This window comes from Chelonoidis abingdonii, chromosome 1 (assembly GCF_003597395.2).
Source record: "Chelonoidis abingdonii isolate Lonesome George chromosome 1, CheloAbing_2.0, whole genome shotgun sequence".
Classification (NCBI taxonomy): domain Eukaryota; kingdom Metazoa; phylum Chordata; order Testudines; family Testudinidae; genus Chelonoidis; species Chelonoidis abingdonii.
This window is the reverse complement of record NC_133769.1, coordinates 268,555,765-268,573,297: the sequence shown is the minus strand read 5'-3', so window position 1 is coordinate 268,573,297 and position 17,533 is coordinate 268,555,765. Positions and strand designations below refer to the sequence as shown.

Sequence of the window (17,533 nt, the reverse complement as noted above, 5' to 3'; positions counted from 1 at the left end):
TAATGGAGAGTAAGTATACAAAGGCAGAGTAAGAGTCTCTCTGCCCTAAGAAGTTTACAGTCTAAATAAGATAATTTTCAGAGACATGTGTATGTGGCTCCACTGATATAATTGTGCCTTTTAGAAGAGGTTGGAGAGGAAGATGATGATGGAAAAGATTCTGATACGTGGAGTCTTATAAATGCACTTAATGCTGTATTTTCTGAATTTGAAATTTATGTACAAAGATGTACAATTCTGTGCCTACATTTGCCTCTTGCAAACTGAACATGTGAGTGTACAAGTCTCTCAGGTGTTCAGTTTTTACAGTTGTAGTAATTGTGCACTCAGATTTAGACATGCAGTTGTACATGCATTTCACAAACAGACCTCTGCTTTAAATGTGACCCTGAATGTTTGGAAGAATACTTGGCTTTTGAATGATTTCCTCCCCCCTCCCCTGCCTTCTATTTTTTTTAGTGACATAGATCGTGACAGCCTTAGTAAATGCTATTTTTGTGGATTTGTCCAGATAACTCAATTTTATTAGTTGGAGTGCTATTGGAAATAGACGTCTTGCTCTTATGAAATCTCCTCCCTTATGTAAGAGTACCAAGTTCTCTGGGAACCACAGCACTGTGTGACCATTTTGTGTTCAAGCTGGAGAGCTGCAGCTGTCAGGATTTATTAATGCCTTCTGGTGGGGGATTGTTGGTAGTATGTAACAGAACTTTAGTGTTTCTGTCTGGGACTATTTGAGCTCATTGCAGGGGAAAATCCAGTGGATAAATCTTTTTATATCTCCTCCTTTATTGGAAGGCCAAGAAAAAAGATTCAGGTATGTTGATAGATATAAAACACAGCTTTTAAACACTGGACACCATAGACATTCTTCTTACTGCCTCAATTTTCAGAATACATGCTAAGTAATCTGAATTACTTCACACTGCTTATATTTAATAGTGCAGGTTAGTAACTGAACTGTTTAGTACTGAAGTGCTTTTACTTAATCATAACAATAGAGTATATAATCCATTAAACATGCTATGAATTAACATTCAAAGTCTAGCAGGATGTTTCATAGTTTGGTACGCATAATAGTGTATTATGGAGATGACGTTCAGAAGAAAAATATATGTGGATGCTATGAAGGGAAATGTTTTCCCAGCTTAGAAGGGTTGTGTAGTGAAACAATACTGTCTGTCATGAGGAGTGCTAAGTGTCTGTTTAACAATACTAATGTCTCTGCCAATCTGAAGAAAACCTATGCATTCTACACTGTGGAAGTAGAGGACAAATTGATCAGTGTAACATTTACTAACCTGTCCCATAGCTACTATTTGATTATTTTGTGTCATCCCTGTATGGATTAACAATGGGAGAGCAATATGGTGGTAGGGAAAATCTGTACCTCTTCTGTGGATAAAATCATAGAAGTTGAAGACTGAATACACCACCAGCTCCCTAACAAGGCAGGAATGTTTTTTTACCGTACATGATTTCTAGTCTAATTTTAAGTATCCCAAGGAAAAGGGTATCCACCTCTCCTGTGAGGAAACTCTTCTACAGTCCAATAGATTTTACTGTCAGGAAGTTGTCCCTGATATTCAGCCTATATTTTCACTTTCATAATTTTATTTCCTTACTACTGTTTATAGATCCTCTCACTTAATCCTCTCCATCTTTGGTATTAAAGTACTACTCACAACCATTCTTTAGCCACTCCAGCCATTTGTAGTTCTCCTAATCTATTATTTATAAATCTTGCTGCCCCTGATCATTTTTGCATTACTCTTCTCTGAACTCCCAATTTATCAATATTCATCTGATAATGAAGTGTCAAGGACTGAACACAGTACTCAGGTCAGTTGCACCAAATCCATACACAGGAGGACTATTAACCTCATTCCTTGCAGGGATGCTTCTGTATATGCAGCCCAAAATTGCATTGCCTTTTTATTGCAAACTTTTGTATAATTTTTTGTTCCCTGTCACTCCAAACGCTTTGGGCATTACAACTTTCCCTTGAGTATATGCGTTTTGAGTTCTTTCGTGTGTGTGTGTGGCATTTTTTCGGTTAAGTGTTTGCTTGAATTTTTCCAAGTTGAATCTCTTTTTATTGTTTTCTTCCTATGTTTCTAATCTTTCTAGATCTTTGTATTATTTCTCTATTCTGAATGGCATTTGCAATTCCTGCTTCCTGCTTATGTATGAATTTCATTAATATATGGTTTATACCTCCTTCCAGATCATTAATGAAGTTAAGCAAGGCCAAATCTTATGGCAATCTCTTTGATGCTATGCTGGATAGTTTTCTCCTCCGCCATACATTTCTCATCACCTTTTTATGGTCTTTCAGCCGTATTCCTATCCAAGACTATTTGAATTAATTTTCAAGTAAGATTTAATAAAATCGTATTAAATCCTTCAGTAAAACCCCAAATTTCTGTCAACTGCATTCCCTTCATCTAATTTTTCTTTGAGAATAAAAAAAGTCAGATTTGCTTGAGAGAATTTATTCTTTGTTCCATGGTTCCATACTCTTTTAGATATTTAGTGAATTTTTTTTCTTGACATTCCATTATTTTACTAGTGATAGAAGTTATTTGTAGGATTATAATTGCCAGGAGCACTCTCTCTTTACTTTTTTGAAAATCAGTACAATATTTTCTTGTCTACAGCCTGCCAATTTCTCCCCATTCTTATGATTTTTCAAAAATAATTTCCATAGTTCAATAAATTCATTTAGCTAATGTTCTTAATTGCCCAGGTGGCCATGTTGCCTAGGTAAGCAAGTTTGTATATATCCAGGTTGTCCAAGTATTCTTTTATTTATTTAATAATAATTTTTTGCACGTGCTTCCTTTCTTTCTTATTGTTCATCCTTAGATTTTCATTATTTTTTTTTCTTTTTAAAAATTTGAAACAAGTTCAGTATGTGATTCATTTGAGTCATTAATTGAGTCATCGCAGTCATTTGTGTCATTTTATTACTGGTCCCTACTTTGTCTAGTACTGCCTGCCTGATGATGTTTTTAAAACCCCATCTTGTCGTTTTTAGGTAATAGCAACTCATTTTTTAAATCCACCTTTTTATTTTCTCTGCAAATCTTAACTGTGTATTCCTCATTGTTTGCCTCATCCATTTTTCCTAAGCAGAATTTTGGTTTCCAGTACCTTTTTTATGCACAAAATTCTCTCTCTCTCTCTCTCACACACACAATGTACATATTTAAATAAATAATATTCCGTTTGATATTTTAATACGTATATTTTTCTGTCCAGTATTGTATCACATGAAATGGACATGATGCCATCACAGTGTAATCATCTGATATCTGCTGAATTAACAAGGAAATCAGAATACAAGGAAGGTAACTTATTTTTTTTTTTTTATCTGCTTCATTTTCTTGTTATGCTTCAGAAGGTTATTAAGTAGGAGGAAAAAGTGTCTTATCCATGAGGTATTTTCACATTCATTTCACTTAAGAAACTTTTTGTTAACATTTACATAAAAATGCAATAGTGTTCTTGCAGTGTTGTAGTGGAAATTGGTAATGTTATGCCATGCCAGCTCACACAAACCTCGGCAGCTTTCTCCCAGAGTTTAGAGCAGTGCCTCTGGCTGGTTCCAGTGAATGAAGCTGTTGCCATAGTTCAGGATATTAATGTAGTTTCTGTGTGGGATGTCAATAAGCCAAAATGAATTACTTACAAGCTCCATTTCAGTCTGGACTGTCTCCAACTTAATCCTGAGAGATCTTCACATAAAACTAGTAGCAGGATCAGGCTTTGCTCCCACAAAGCTTGTGGTTTCAGGCCCTGTGATTTTTTTTTTTTTTAAAAGACCCTTAAACGTGATGGTTAATCTCGGATTTTAGGTTTTAAACAGATCAAAGCTTTTGAGTACTGGCTGTGAAGGGAGTTTTCAAAATGTTAATTTATAGCTAAGACAAAGTTTGTCATGGTGACTAGACAGTGTGCACTTAATGAGCAGTTATTGAGTATTTGCTTTCTTCTTGCTGTTCAGTGTGTGATCTCCTGCCTTTTTTATTGCACAATATTCAAACCCTTCGCTAAAGACAATTATTAATGTCCTCATGCTTTTTCAATTGTATTCATTGCTACAGTATCTGCATGCTTCACAAACACTAACACATTTATTTTCACAATACACCCCCACACACTGTCCCTTGAGATCATCAGGGAATAGTGGTATCCCCATTTGACTCAAGAGAAATTGAGGCACAGGGAGATTGGAGGTCAAAAGTCTCCACTAATTTTGGGTGCCCAGTTTGAGATACTTAAGACCCGATTTTTCACAGTACTTACCATTATATAGCACTTTGAACATATAAATCTCAATGCCCATAGACATGTGTTGCTCCTGTGAGTTTTCAGCACTTCTGTAAATCAAACCCCATGGTCTCAAGTTGGGTAACCGGAAGAAGAGAGACATAGAATTGTTAGAGGATTTTCCCTTCACCCCACTCCCCTGATTCTTGTCACACAGAAGACCAGAAGTCTGAAGTGCAGGCAATGCGATGTTTATTGGGGATTAGTTTCAAGCAAGCATATCCATAGCTCTACACACCGGTTGAGTCTGTTTCCCAGTGTTCCGTTCCCAGCTCCGACGCTGCAGAGCTGTTACCCCATGTCTCCCTTCCTAGCACTGATGCCGCAGAACTTATGCCTGTGTCCCTGTTGCCCATTCCCACCTCCTTAGCAGGCCCAAATATACCTGCAGTGCATACTCCTAATCCCACCCCATACAACTTATGGTTATGTTCCATTTTGGAGGGTCGTGAGTCTTGGGTCTTTGTCCCACTTCTTTTGTATCCCATGGCTGGGGTAAGGAGTGAGGTTGTGCTCTGGACATGACCAGGCCTTTTTTTTTTTGGATTTTAGTGTGTCTTATGCCTCCACTCCTAACTGGTTGCTTGAGAGAGGAGCCAGGCAGCCTTCCGGTGTATGCTCATATATTACGCTCCCACCATGCCCTGTAACACTTTTGACTCCATCTCTTTTCACCCCATCTGCTTGTGGGCAGATGTAACACACAATGTCTGTTCTTTGTTCACACATATTAGTAAGGATATCGGAGTATCAAAAGTCCAAACCCCAAATTCTATCCCAGGATAACAAGGATAGCACAGTATCAAAAGTCAAACCTCAAATTCTATCCCAGGCTAACAAACAGGCCTATATACTAACAACAATTAGTAACCATCCATTAAAAGTTTGATTTAAATGAGTTGCCCAGCATGACATTGGAACTCTGTGGCAGAGGCAGAGAGATAATCCAGTTCTCCAGGGTTGTATTCAATTGCCTTAACCATGAGACCATTCTCTCTCTTCCTGTAAATCCCCTGCCTCATATACTATGTGCCTTCCATCTTCTGCAACAAGTGAAACATGGGTCATACAGACAACTTCTTCCTTCACATTACAGCTCTTCTCCACTTATAGAACAGAGTGGAAAAAATAGCATGTAATTATGTAGTTAAAAAGACTGTAATGCATACAATGAATTAAGGTTATACAGGCAACCTTAATATTGGTGTTTTCTAATATTTGAGTGCTTGACCTTACAACCTTAATAATCCTTTAACATCGCTTTTTGTGTGTGTGTAATTTCCTAGATTTTTAAACAAGCCAACTGAAAAAAGAACTTCTATCATGTGGCATCATATTTATACTCACTTGGGTAACCATCTGGTTTGGATCCTTTAGATTCACTCAGGCTTGTGCTACTCATATTTGCTGACTGAAGAGGGATGGTAAAACTCAGGAATCTCGGGTTCCATTCCAGGCTCTGAAGGGAAATATGCTCTACTGGCCACACTCTTCTACCTGTTGCCCCCAACTATGACCCTTTCAGCCTCAGCCCTTTCCTTTCATTGCCACGCCGTCACCCTCTGGCTCCTCATCTGATCTCAGTTCCCTCCCATCCAGTGACTCTGTCTCCACTCCCTGTTGGCTCCCAGACCTAGTTTCTCAGCCAGTCTTAGTTCCTTTCCCAAATCCCCAATCTGTCTGTCTCTGTCCCCAGCCTTCAGTCACTCCACACACTCCATTTTCCCTGTTCCTACTGGCTCTCAGTCTTAGTCCTTCTCCAGGCTCCTCATCGGATCCATGTCTTTTGTCATAGCTGTACAAGGTGGTTTAATGTCCCAGCCTTTATACAGACTCTGTGGGCCTACCTCTATTATTTTCAGGCCTCAGGCACAACTTTTTACAAGGGCAAAACATGAAGTCTCACAATTGTGAGACTGAACCTGTGGAGTATGGTACCTCTGTACTTGCCATGTGCTCTACAGCAAGTCAGGATGAGTTAAGACTCCTGGTAGAAGCTGTACTCATTCAGGGAACAATGTAACCAGTAAGTATTTGCATCAGTGCAGGGCAGCATTTTCAAAACAAGCCAGCATCTGTTAGTCTGCTGACATACAATCTTAGATTAGCATATGGAAAAGTCCAAGCTTAAATCTTTGTTTACAGTGACAGGAGCAACTGATCTACATTTCCATGGTCTCCTGTAGTCCATCTGAGTCCCCTTCACGCCCAGTGGGTAGCAATACAATGTAAATGGGTAAACTGAGTCACACATATTGATAACATTAACAAAAATCACACGTTCTCCACAGTCCTTGTTTCCCTGAATCCTTGTCCCAGTCCCTTTGTCCAGCCAGTCCTCCACCATATTCCAATTACTTGTCAGATCCATTGCCCTACTAGTTCCCAGTCTCTTTGTGCTACCAGCCCCAATTACTCTCCCCCACTCCTCATTCAGTCTCAGGTTCTCCTCCACCTATTGGTTCCATGTCTCTTCCCCATTTTCCTTCCTGGCTCCTGGACCTAGTCTCCTTGCCTACCCAGATGCAGTCTCTGCCCTTACCAGCCACCAGTACCAGTCTCTGCCCCCATGTTCCTTGTGCCAATCTGCTCTCCCATCTCTTCCCCACAGTGTCTTCAGTCCATCTTTTGTCCCCTCTGCTTTTGAATGAGAGAGTTTCCTAATCCATACTGAATGGGTGCCAACAGGGGGTCAATGAGAGCACAGAGAAGACAGGCACCCCGCCCTGTTCCCCAGCTTGGAGCAGCCAGTTGCTGCCATTACAAGGAATGTTGGGTTTTGCCCCTGTAGCCCTGAGCTGGAGCATATTCAATCACTCTGCGGGATTGGTGCATGCTCGAGGAGTTGAGAGGCTTGAGCATGCTCAGTGAGGACAGAATCTGCAGAAACTTTAGCTTTTGAGCTGTAGTGAGTGTCTACTGAACATACACATGGTGCAAGTTTTCAAAGGCGTAGATCATTGCCAAATTTGGGTGGATTTTTACAGGGACAGTAACAAACCCATCCCTGTCATGAAGGTCACTCCCTTGCCAATTGTCAAGTCTCTGCTTCAAACCCGGAGGTTGTAGAGATTTTCAAAGAAAAGGTTGCCACGTTTTTAATATTGAAAAATATATTTTTCCCTAAGTTTGTTCTCAGAAATGGCAGAACCATGTTGGCTGAAATTTTCCAAAAAGTGAACATGTGGCAGTCATCCAGCATGGAAAACTTCAGCCCAAACGTAGTTTGGCAAAGCTATAAGCAACTTAAAACAGGGTCTTGTAATGAAGTGTCAAGCAAGCCTTAATACTAGAGAGTGCTGTCAGTCCTGCCTCTAATAATCTCTTTACTACAGCCTCTCTCCATCTGCCTTTCCTTCTTTTCCTGCTCCATTCCCTTGGTATCTCCTGTACTTCCTTATTACTCTTTTCAACTAATCCTCTCCAAACAAAACCCGACGCCAAAATATTAAAAAACAAAATTCATGGTACAAAAATGTTTGCAAATTATTGCATTGTTTGATTAACTTAGGGCTTATCTTCACTGCAATCTTGCCTCAAGTCATCTACAATCAAATTAATTCCTTTTGGGTTAGCCTATCTCAAATGAGTGGTCACACTATGATATACTGCTCGAGCAACGCAGAGTCGTTGCATTAGAAGCTGATGAGTTGTATCAACTCATGTTGTAGCCTATGTCCCTGACTGGCTGGCTAATTGAAGTTAAAAGGGCCATCATGCTCCTGTAAAGTGTGGATGGGACTCAAGTTAGGAGCAAGACTCAAGTTAACTCTGCAGGGAAGAGAAGCCCATAGATGTTCTATCCCTTCCTCCCAACCTGAGTCTGTGTTGTCAGTTTAGACTGTAAGCTCTTTGGGGCAGGGACTGTGTCTTCCTCTGTTTGTACAGTGCCTAACACAGAGGCATTTCAGTCTTGCCTGGGCTCCACAGATGTTTGTGATACAAATAATAATACATTAGGGGGCTACAACTTACAAAAAGTTCAGCATAACAAACGAAAAGAGAGCAAGTGCTGTGCAGAACTTGGTGTAATAGCAATTAATTCAGAAAAGTAAGCAGATGTCAGGCATTTCCTAACAAATTTCTTCAGATTTAATCAGAACTAATTGCATCAAAGTAGATTCATTCACTTGGGTAAAATATACTGTTTTTTATTATGGAGTTGACTCATGAAATGATGAAGATTTTTGTTCTTTTCTAAATTTGAATGTTCATTTATATGACGGGGGAAGGAGGAATGCAGCATTCTGATGGTGGTTTTTGCATGTACAAAAGCATAGAATTGCAAAGTTCTGATATCCTACAACATCTGTCTCAGTCCTTCTGTGTTTAATAAAAAATACTTCTCTATAATCTACCTTTTAATAACTTAACTTGCTATAGACTGTATTGTTTAAAGGGTTCCAGTCTGTGCCAGACCAGCTCCTGGAGGCAACATGCCTGATATGCCCCAGGAAGCCCATAGGATGCAACGATCCATATCCTACTTCTTTCAAAAGATGTGCACTCCTCTTGTGGCTGGCTCAACTCCTCTGACAAAAGTACAGGAAGGGGCAGGGCTGTGGCTCCCTCTGAATTCCAGCACTGGGTTCTGTTTTGCCTACCGACACTTCCTTTGGAGTGTCTTATCTGCTGTGGAGGTGTTCACTCCTCTTTCTATGCTGTTGTCATTTGTTCCTCCCCAGAGATGGCTTTGTTTCAGTTGTGAGAGAGGTGTTTCTTGCCTTACTGCATTAAGGTGGTATGAGTAGTTTTAATTGATTTATATCTGATATAAAACACCTAGAAAGCCTTTGCTTAAAATGTGCTTTGAAAATGCAAAGTATAATTAAATACCAGTTGGGGAAAATGGGTGGGGACCAGATTACTGTGCTCTTTCTTATGCTGCTTGGGGTGCTACCTTCTGGTCCATCAGCAGCAGGGCAGGAGGGATCAAAACTCTGTCTGATTTCTGTGCCAGGTTGCAAAGAGGGGATTACTCCTCTGCTCTGTGCACCAGATCAGGGCTAGGGACAGTCTATCTCACTAGATGCCATCTGCGTAAGGGTTATAGCTACTATGGGAGTCATGTCTTTAAATTTCTACACGTATAAAGTTTCAAGCATTATATTACACTGACATAGGGTATCAAATTGATTTTCGTGGCAAATAGAAAAGTCACACACCTGGAAATAAATGCACTGCAATTACTGTATTTCAGTGTCTTGTCTTCAGAATTAACACAGATGCATTTGATTCTATATTTCCAGACATACCCTCCCTCTCCCCCTTTGCAGGTATTAATAGCAATAGTATTGGCTTAACTGCAAGCCCTATAAACGATAAAGCCAAAGAACATTAGTCAAATAGTCTCTAGGTAAATTTATTCTCCGGAAAAATATTTTGTTTCATCTTCTTGGAAAGTAGCACTTTACTCTCAGTATGTGTTAAGCCGAGTGGAAGGATTTAGTGTTCTACATCCTCTGATAATCACTGCTAGGTCATCTAACAGTTGCTATATTTAAGTAATCTACAAGGCTTTTCCTGGGGGCTCTTTCAAATCTGTCAAGGGCATGGTTAATGTTCTGTTCTGTCTAGGTTCTTGTACTACGTTTGTCCCAGTAATATCATCTGAGCACCTTCCAGAAGTGCATTAAGCAGCGTAACTATCATCTGTCACATTATTTCTATCATCTTCTCCCTGGGGGAGAGGGGTATGTGCAGTGGAGTGTTTGTTTTGGAATTTTTTAAAATTATAGGTGGGGCTGATGGATGGGGAGTCTGGAATGGTGAGACTAGGAATTACTGGGACTGGGATCAGAAATGGGAGGAGTGGAGTCTGAGACCGACTAGGCAAAGAGAATGGGATGGGATAAGGAGCCAGTGTTGAAGTAGAGAGAGGACTGGTGGACAGAGATGGAAGGGGTCAAGCTTGAGGGAAATGAGCAAAAGACTCTGGCCACTAAAGTACGCTCCCCCTCAAGAGCCTGGAATGGAACCAAAATTCCCAGAGTCTAAGCCTTCCCCTGCTGCTCCCTCATCCTCCTTCTAGTGCTGGCCCACATGGGGGATAACAACCCGCTATTGGTATCAGTTACTTCTGTTAGCTCACGTGGCAGAGGTCTGTGAAGTTGGATCTAAAAGTTCCAATGTTGCCAATGATCTATATGGGTATCAATATGATGCTGTGTGATGATTTTTTTTTGTTTTGCTTTTTTTAAAAACCTGGGAAATTACACACAAAAATACGTTAAAAACATTAAGGTTTTCAAGTCAAGTACGCAAAAGTCAGGAAATGCCACAATTAAGGTTGCCTGTGAACCCTGATTTGGGCCCCTTGTGCACATGCATTATGGTAGTCGTTAATTACATGAACAGTTACTGGTTTTTTGACAGGACCTCTGCCTCATTCAGTCCGCAGCTTATTCTTTTTATGTATCTTTTTGTGTGTAATGTGTGTATATACACACATACGTACGTTATGTGCTTGTTAGAGAAGGCAAGTCAAAGAAATGTGCCTTGCACTTAGAGCAGGTGGTGAGGTTTGTGATGATCCTAATATGTTCCACAGGCTTGGACCAGCCCTTCAGGAAGTTCTGTCTCCTGCATGGATGAACTTTCCATTTATGGTAGAGAGTTCTGTTGTACCTGAGGGGTGAAGTTGTAGACTATGGTCTTCACCCTGGAGCGTTAGGCATTTTTAGATACCTTGGCCCCAGGCTGTGGAGCACCTTGAAGATAAGGACTGAGACCTTGAACTTGGTTCAGTATTCTACTGTGTGTTGGTGTAAAGAGCTGAGGGCAGGTTTGAAGAATTCATGGTAGCCTGTGTTTCTGAAGAGATGAGCAGTGCATTCTGGATCAGTTGGAGTTTCCTAAGTACTGAAGGCTTCATGCCCAGGTGTATTGCATTGCTGCAGTCCAGCTGAGAGGTGACAAGGGCATGGATAATTGAGGATTCCCTCCTTTGTTTCTTAAGGAGCCGTAGAACTAGATAAGGACAAGCAGATAAAGTGAAACAGGCACAAAGGTGATGGGACTCTGGGCCCCAGTCTTGCAGCCTTTGTGTGTCTAAGGAGTCTCTTGGTGGTCATTGGCTTCTGTGGGACTTTTCACAAGAGGTAAGGATTGCAAGATCACACCTTTTATCCTGAAAGGTGCTAATAGCTCAATGGGACCTGTGGGTACTCCACTCCTCTCAGGATTGGGCCCTAATCTGGATGGAAATAGAGACTCTCTGATAATTTGAATTTCTTTGGTCTATAAATAACATCTGAAAAATTTGTATTCAAAATGAATAATATCTTTTGAGGTTTACCCCTCAGTGTTACTAAATGCTTCCTTGTGCTCCCCTCCCACACCTTTTAGAATTGGGAGAGTAACTATTATTGGAAGTGAAAATAAAGAGTAAATTACACAATTGCTTGAAGATGAAAGCATTATTGTCAGAAAACAATACTTTGCTAATGCAATCCATTAATTTCAGACCTTCTAAATGTTATTTCAAACCAAAATTCTTCAGACAAGCCAAAACAAAGAAACATTCCTCACACTTAAGTCTCCGCATATGCAAAGTTGGACATTTTTAAGGAACCCTGCTTTTGAGTTATCCAAACCCAAATTTCATGACTGCTGAAAAATACACTTTCCCACTGTGATAACTCAAAAATGGACATATGAATTTATAAGAAACTTTCCACATGTGCACGTTGCTGCTTGGCTGCATCTCAACATGATAAATTTCAGCTCCCAAAATAAGTTTATGAAAAGAAAATAGTAACTTGGAATGAAAATCGTATCTCTGCCTGAACTTTCTAAATTGTTGCTGCAGCACTGCTATAGCATATATCGGTAGCATTCATCCTTCGGTAGTTTGAGGGCAACATTGCCATCAAATTGAGCCCGAGAGAACCACAAAAGACATTAACATGCTTGGAATATAAAATGGAGCAAGTTTATTATGAAGTAATACTTAAATACAACTAAATAAAGGTATTATCTTCACCTGAATTGTGACTTACGGGTCCTCCATTTTTAGGACAATTTGAGATACGTGAAAGGGAAGGGGCCTGATTTGTCAGAGGATGGAGTCTCCAGTACTTTCTGAACATCAGGCCCATTTAAAATAGCTCAAATTGGGCACCCAAAGTTGCTAGTTGCTTTGGAAAATTTAGGCCCATCTATCATAGGGCTTTTGTGGTATTGTTTAGGACTCAACATGGGCTCTGACATTCAAAGTTGAATCTGTATGTTGAATTGGCTCATCTCTAAATATAACCATTAGAAACTGGTTCTACAGAGAGCCTCAAGTGTCTATATACTTGTATATTTTCATTTGAAATAGCACTTGCCCCAGAGAAAATGGCCATGTCACCAGGATGTCATACAAACCACTTTGTCTAAGTATTCATGCCATGTTCTACAAACCTAAGAAGACCTAAGATTGTAATGCTTGGAGGAACTGCTTGCAGTTCAAGAGCTGTATGGACTGATATGTGATATTTACAAGTACAGGGCTTAAATTAACTCTGTGGGTGAGAGAGTATGTAGCTTCTGTAGCAGGTTGAGTATGTTGTTGCAGCACTGAACCTTGTCAGGACACATCCTACATTGCAAATTGGAAGTCTTGGGTTTCTGTATTCACGTCAGCTGGAAAAGGTCTATTCAGCTGAGAGTGTTAAGGTCACAGCACGAGATGATATGGCTTCAGGAGAAATAAGATTACTGTCTGCCACATTAGACATAGAAAGTTAAGTAAGGTTAGGTCAGGTCAATACTTGGAAGGGGTTATGGACTTTTTCCTGAGGAAGTGATGTTGGTGACTCAATAGGTTGCACCCTCACATCTGAATCAGTGCGGTACCAGTCTATTAGCAAAGTATACAGAGAATGCTTGGCTGCTGTATATGTGTCTCATGGATGACATAAAACTGCTATCCGATTGCTGATAATCATTACAGATTCTGTATAGGAGGGGCATTTAATCCCATTGTATTGATCACATTCCAACTTGAATACTTAACTTTTGCTTATTAACATTCCTCCTGCAGTTTCAATTTAATTTTCATCACTACTTTTCCTCCACTTTATGTGCTGCTGAATGATGCCACGTTCCTTCCCAAAAATTGCTGCTTTTCAGTAGTAGGTGACATGTCCGTGTCCTAACTCACAAAAGGATATGAATTTTAATTTTATGTTCATAAAGCACTTTATGATCTGGATAAAGGTAGTCTATAAGTGCAAAGTATTAACTACTTATTGGGGAGAATTCATTGATTGCAAGCAAAACTGGAGTGGGCACCTGATTCCTGCACCAACTCCTTCACTACTCCAATACAACAGATATCTTGATCAGGCCTTGCAGCAAATTATCTGGTAACTAGGGGTGCAGGCTCTGGGCAGTGCTTACCGCAAGCAGCTCCTGGAAGCATGTCCCCCATCCAGCTCCTAAGTGGAGACATGGCCAGGTGGCTCTGTATGCTGCCCTGTCTGCAGGTGCCACCCATGCAGCTCCCATTGGGCGGGAACCATGGCCAATGGGAGCTGTGGGGTGATGCCTGCGGAAGGGGCCGTGCGCAGAGCTGCCTGGCCACACCTCTGCGTACTACGTCAGAGCCGGGGGCAGGATCATGCTGGCTGCTTCCTGGGAGCCACACGAAATGGGGCAAGCCCCCAACCTCGCTCCCTCATGGGAGCTAAGGGCCAGATCTGGCCTGTGAGTCATAGTTTGTCCACACCAGTATTACAGTATATCTAATATGTGTTAGTAATTGAGGGATGGTACTCTACTCAATTTTAAGGCTACTGCTTCCTGATTTAAACAATCTATTATTATTGTTTAAAAGGTGTGGGGTTTAGTGCAAATTGGTCAGTTGCCAGAGTGTATCTACTTTTAAACAGATTGTTTAGAAGTGGTAGGAATACTAAGTATGCAGACTCAACATAGGTCTAATTTGCCCCTTTCCAGGGATTGCCTTTATTGTTAACTTAAACAAACAATAAACTTTAGCACAAGTTTCCTTCTGAACTTGACTGTTTATATATATAAAAAAATTCCCCTCACACCCCTATGGGTGGTATGTGTCTTCCTCAATCTCGGGTCCTCTACCAGAGGCCTGGGAGTTTGAGGGTTCTGCGCAGTATCTTAGCTGTTCCTAGCACTGCACTCTTCTGGACAGAGAGCGAGCTCTGATTTTGTTCCCTTGGTCTGTGGAGCCACTCACACCACTTATGAGTCACGCAGTTTTGCTCCCTACCGGCGACCACTGGGATCACTTTGGCCTCACATTTCCACAATCTTCTAGTTTCCTCTACTTCAGGCCCGGTACTTCTCCGCTTCTCATATTCTCTTATCTGATTTGCTGCACTGGCACTAGCCTATATGCTCTATCCAGTATTCCTTCATTCCTGATGTTGCTGTCACCTTGGCACTTGCTATTCTATCACCACCGCTGTCCTTCTGTCCTTGTCTATTACCCTAATGTCTGGTTTGATTGGCCAGTAACCTGCCCTGTTCCATCGGATCTGGAAGTACCACAGAATCGTGAGCCCTGCCTGTTCTCACAACCTTCTTGGATCGCCCATCTGGTCTTGGGAGGGGTCTAGCCCATACGCTGCTTGGCAATGTTCCTTTAATACAATGCCAGCCCACTTGGTTGTGCCGTCATGTATGCTGTTCCCTGCCTGCATCTAACACCCTGCCACATGTGTTGGGACTGTCTCTGAGGCCTCTCTGCACCAGTCTGCACCTTGGGTCCTCTTCTAGCGTAGGTAGACCCCTGCTTATGGATCTGGTGCTCATTGCCTGTCCCGTGCTGCTATGCAATCAGTGCCTCGACGTGCTGTCTTTTAGTCCAGCCTTTTTTTTCCGCCAAACCACTGGGTTAGGGATTCCCCAATTTGTCAGGGGGGCCACTCACTAATCTGTCATTGGTACATTCCCATCAGGGTCTTGTCTTGCCCATGGGCAACTTCTTTCCACCCCAAGATCCAACACCCAGGAGACTTATACCAGCCGGAAAGAAGGCGGGGCGGGGCTTGGTAAAGCCATCAAAGCCACATCCTGGATGGAAACCCTGGACTCCAGGAGTACATTCAGTAAGAATGGGCCCCAAAGATGAGGCTGCCTGAGAGAAGGCCTGAGGCAGCAGCAGACACATGGAGGCAAGACCAAGTACCCGATGTGTGTGTATGTATATATATATAATGACCAGACCCAGTGCCAGTGAAAGGTCAGGAGTCTGGTAGAGGGCAACATATACTGGCACCTGGTGAGTAGTTTTTCTGTTCCCTGTAGTGACCAGAGCAGGGCTGCACCAGAGTAGTCAGGAACTTGCTAGAACCAATTAAGGACAGACAGGCTGATTTAGAACACCTGCAGCCAATCATAGGCAGGCTAATCAGAGCACCTGGGTTTGAAAAGGAGCTCCTCTCCAGTTAATGGGAGGACCGAGGAGAGGAAGTGCAATTGAGCAGTGGAACCAGAAGAGCGCAAGGATAGCTGAGAAGTAGAAGGGTTGTGGCTGCTGGAGGACTAAGGAAGTACAAGTCATATCAAGACAGCAGAGGAAGGTCCTGTGTGGGTAAAGAAGGTTTTGGAGGAGGCCTTGGGAAGTAGCCCAGGAGGTGTAGCCTGTCATGCAGCTGTACAGGGAGCACATAGACAGCTCTGCAAATTCCATAGGGCCCTGGGCTGGAACCCAGGAGTAAGGGGAGGCCGGGTTACCCCCAAACCTCCCAACTCCTGATCAGACACAGAGGGAGTTGATCCAGATCTGTGGGGGACATCACTGAGGTGAGCCAAATCTGCCAATAACGCCAGGACCCACCAAGGTAACGAGGAACTTTGTCATATATAATTTTTTTTTTTTTCCTGCAGGATCCTCTGTCTCTGCCCCTGGTTCTTCTTCTTCGAAAGGAAAACTTCAACTCCTTTTTTACTCCAGATATTTGAGCTAATACTCACTTATTTGAACATTGGAGAATGATGAAAAGAGCTCGCCCCCTGTGCAAGGTTTCATAATCGTTACACTTTACTATAACTAGACCCCTTCACTAATACCAAAGTTCTGAAATTCCAAGATATGTTACCAGAAGAACACCATTTTGAAACTGTGTCCATAAGTTAGTGTAGAAAATGTTGCTAACGCCCTGTGCCTTTATGGTGGTTGTATTTAAATCAACTGTGCGATGATAAATGTGATTATTAATGCAAGTATGTAACAGTAATGTATATAACATACAGGATAATCTATTAATATGTGTGTGTACTATATTGTGTTGGGTGTTGTGTAATATATATATTAATATTATTTAATAATATCATAAAATATCAAATTCCCTCATCACCCCTATGGTCTAATGTGTCTTCCTCAACTCGGGTCCCTACCAGAGGTCTGGGAATTATATACACCGCTACCTCGATATAACGCCCCAATATACCACAAATTTGGATATAACTCATAAAGCAGTGCTCCGGTGGGCGACAGGGCCGCCAATGCTCCAGTGGATCAAACAAATTCAAATTATAACAGATTTCAACCTATAATGCATGGAAAGAGTTTTGCTCCAAGGGACAACGTTATGTTGAGGTCAGAGGTGTGATAAAACATGCTATTGCCATCATAACTCACGCAGCAGAGTGTGTGATGAATGACATAAACTGAAGGGTAATTTTCTGTTCAACTAAACAAAAATGGCATTGTAGTCTGCGATGTGTAGATGTCTAAATGTTTCTTCACACAGCAACAAAAGAAGACATTTGGGTGATCTAACCAACTGGAAGAATCCTAGTACAGAGTACAGTGCCTGCTGGATCATGCTTACTTGCCAACAGGCAGTGCTTTCTTCTTCTAGCTGTCATAAACGTGTGTTGCTAGGTTCTGTTTCACCTGTCAGTGACGCTGATTGCTTAAAGTTGCAGTGGCACTGTGTAGGTCTGTAATCAAGACAAAAAGAACAGAATACTTGTGACACCTAGAGACTAACAAATTTATCTTGAGCATATGAAGTGTTTAGCCCATGAAAGCTTATGTCAAATAAGTTTGTTAGCCTCAGGTGCCACAAGTACTCCTCGTGTCAAGTTGGTATTTTGACTCCTTTTGTACGTTGTCAAAGAGGAATAGCACTCTGTAGAAAACATAAAAAGGCATAGGAAATAATAAATGAAAAATAACACAAATAAACTATAATGTGATAAACGAGCATAGCAGCAGGAATTG

The 17,533-nt window shown here is 41.4% G+C and overlaps 1 pseudogene; it reads left to right on the top strand.

Moving 5' to 3' along the window:
* The first annotated feature begins 599 nt into the window (after nt 1-599).
* Nucleotides 600-17,533, top strand: part of LOC116837050 (protein-lysine methyltransferase METTL21E-like) — a 32,084-nt pseudogene continuing 15,150 nt past the window's right edge.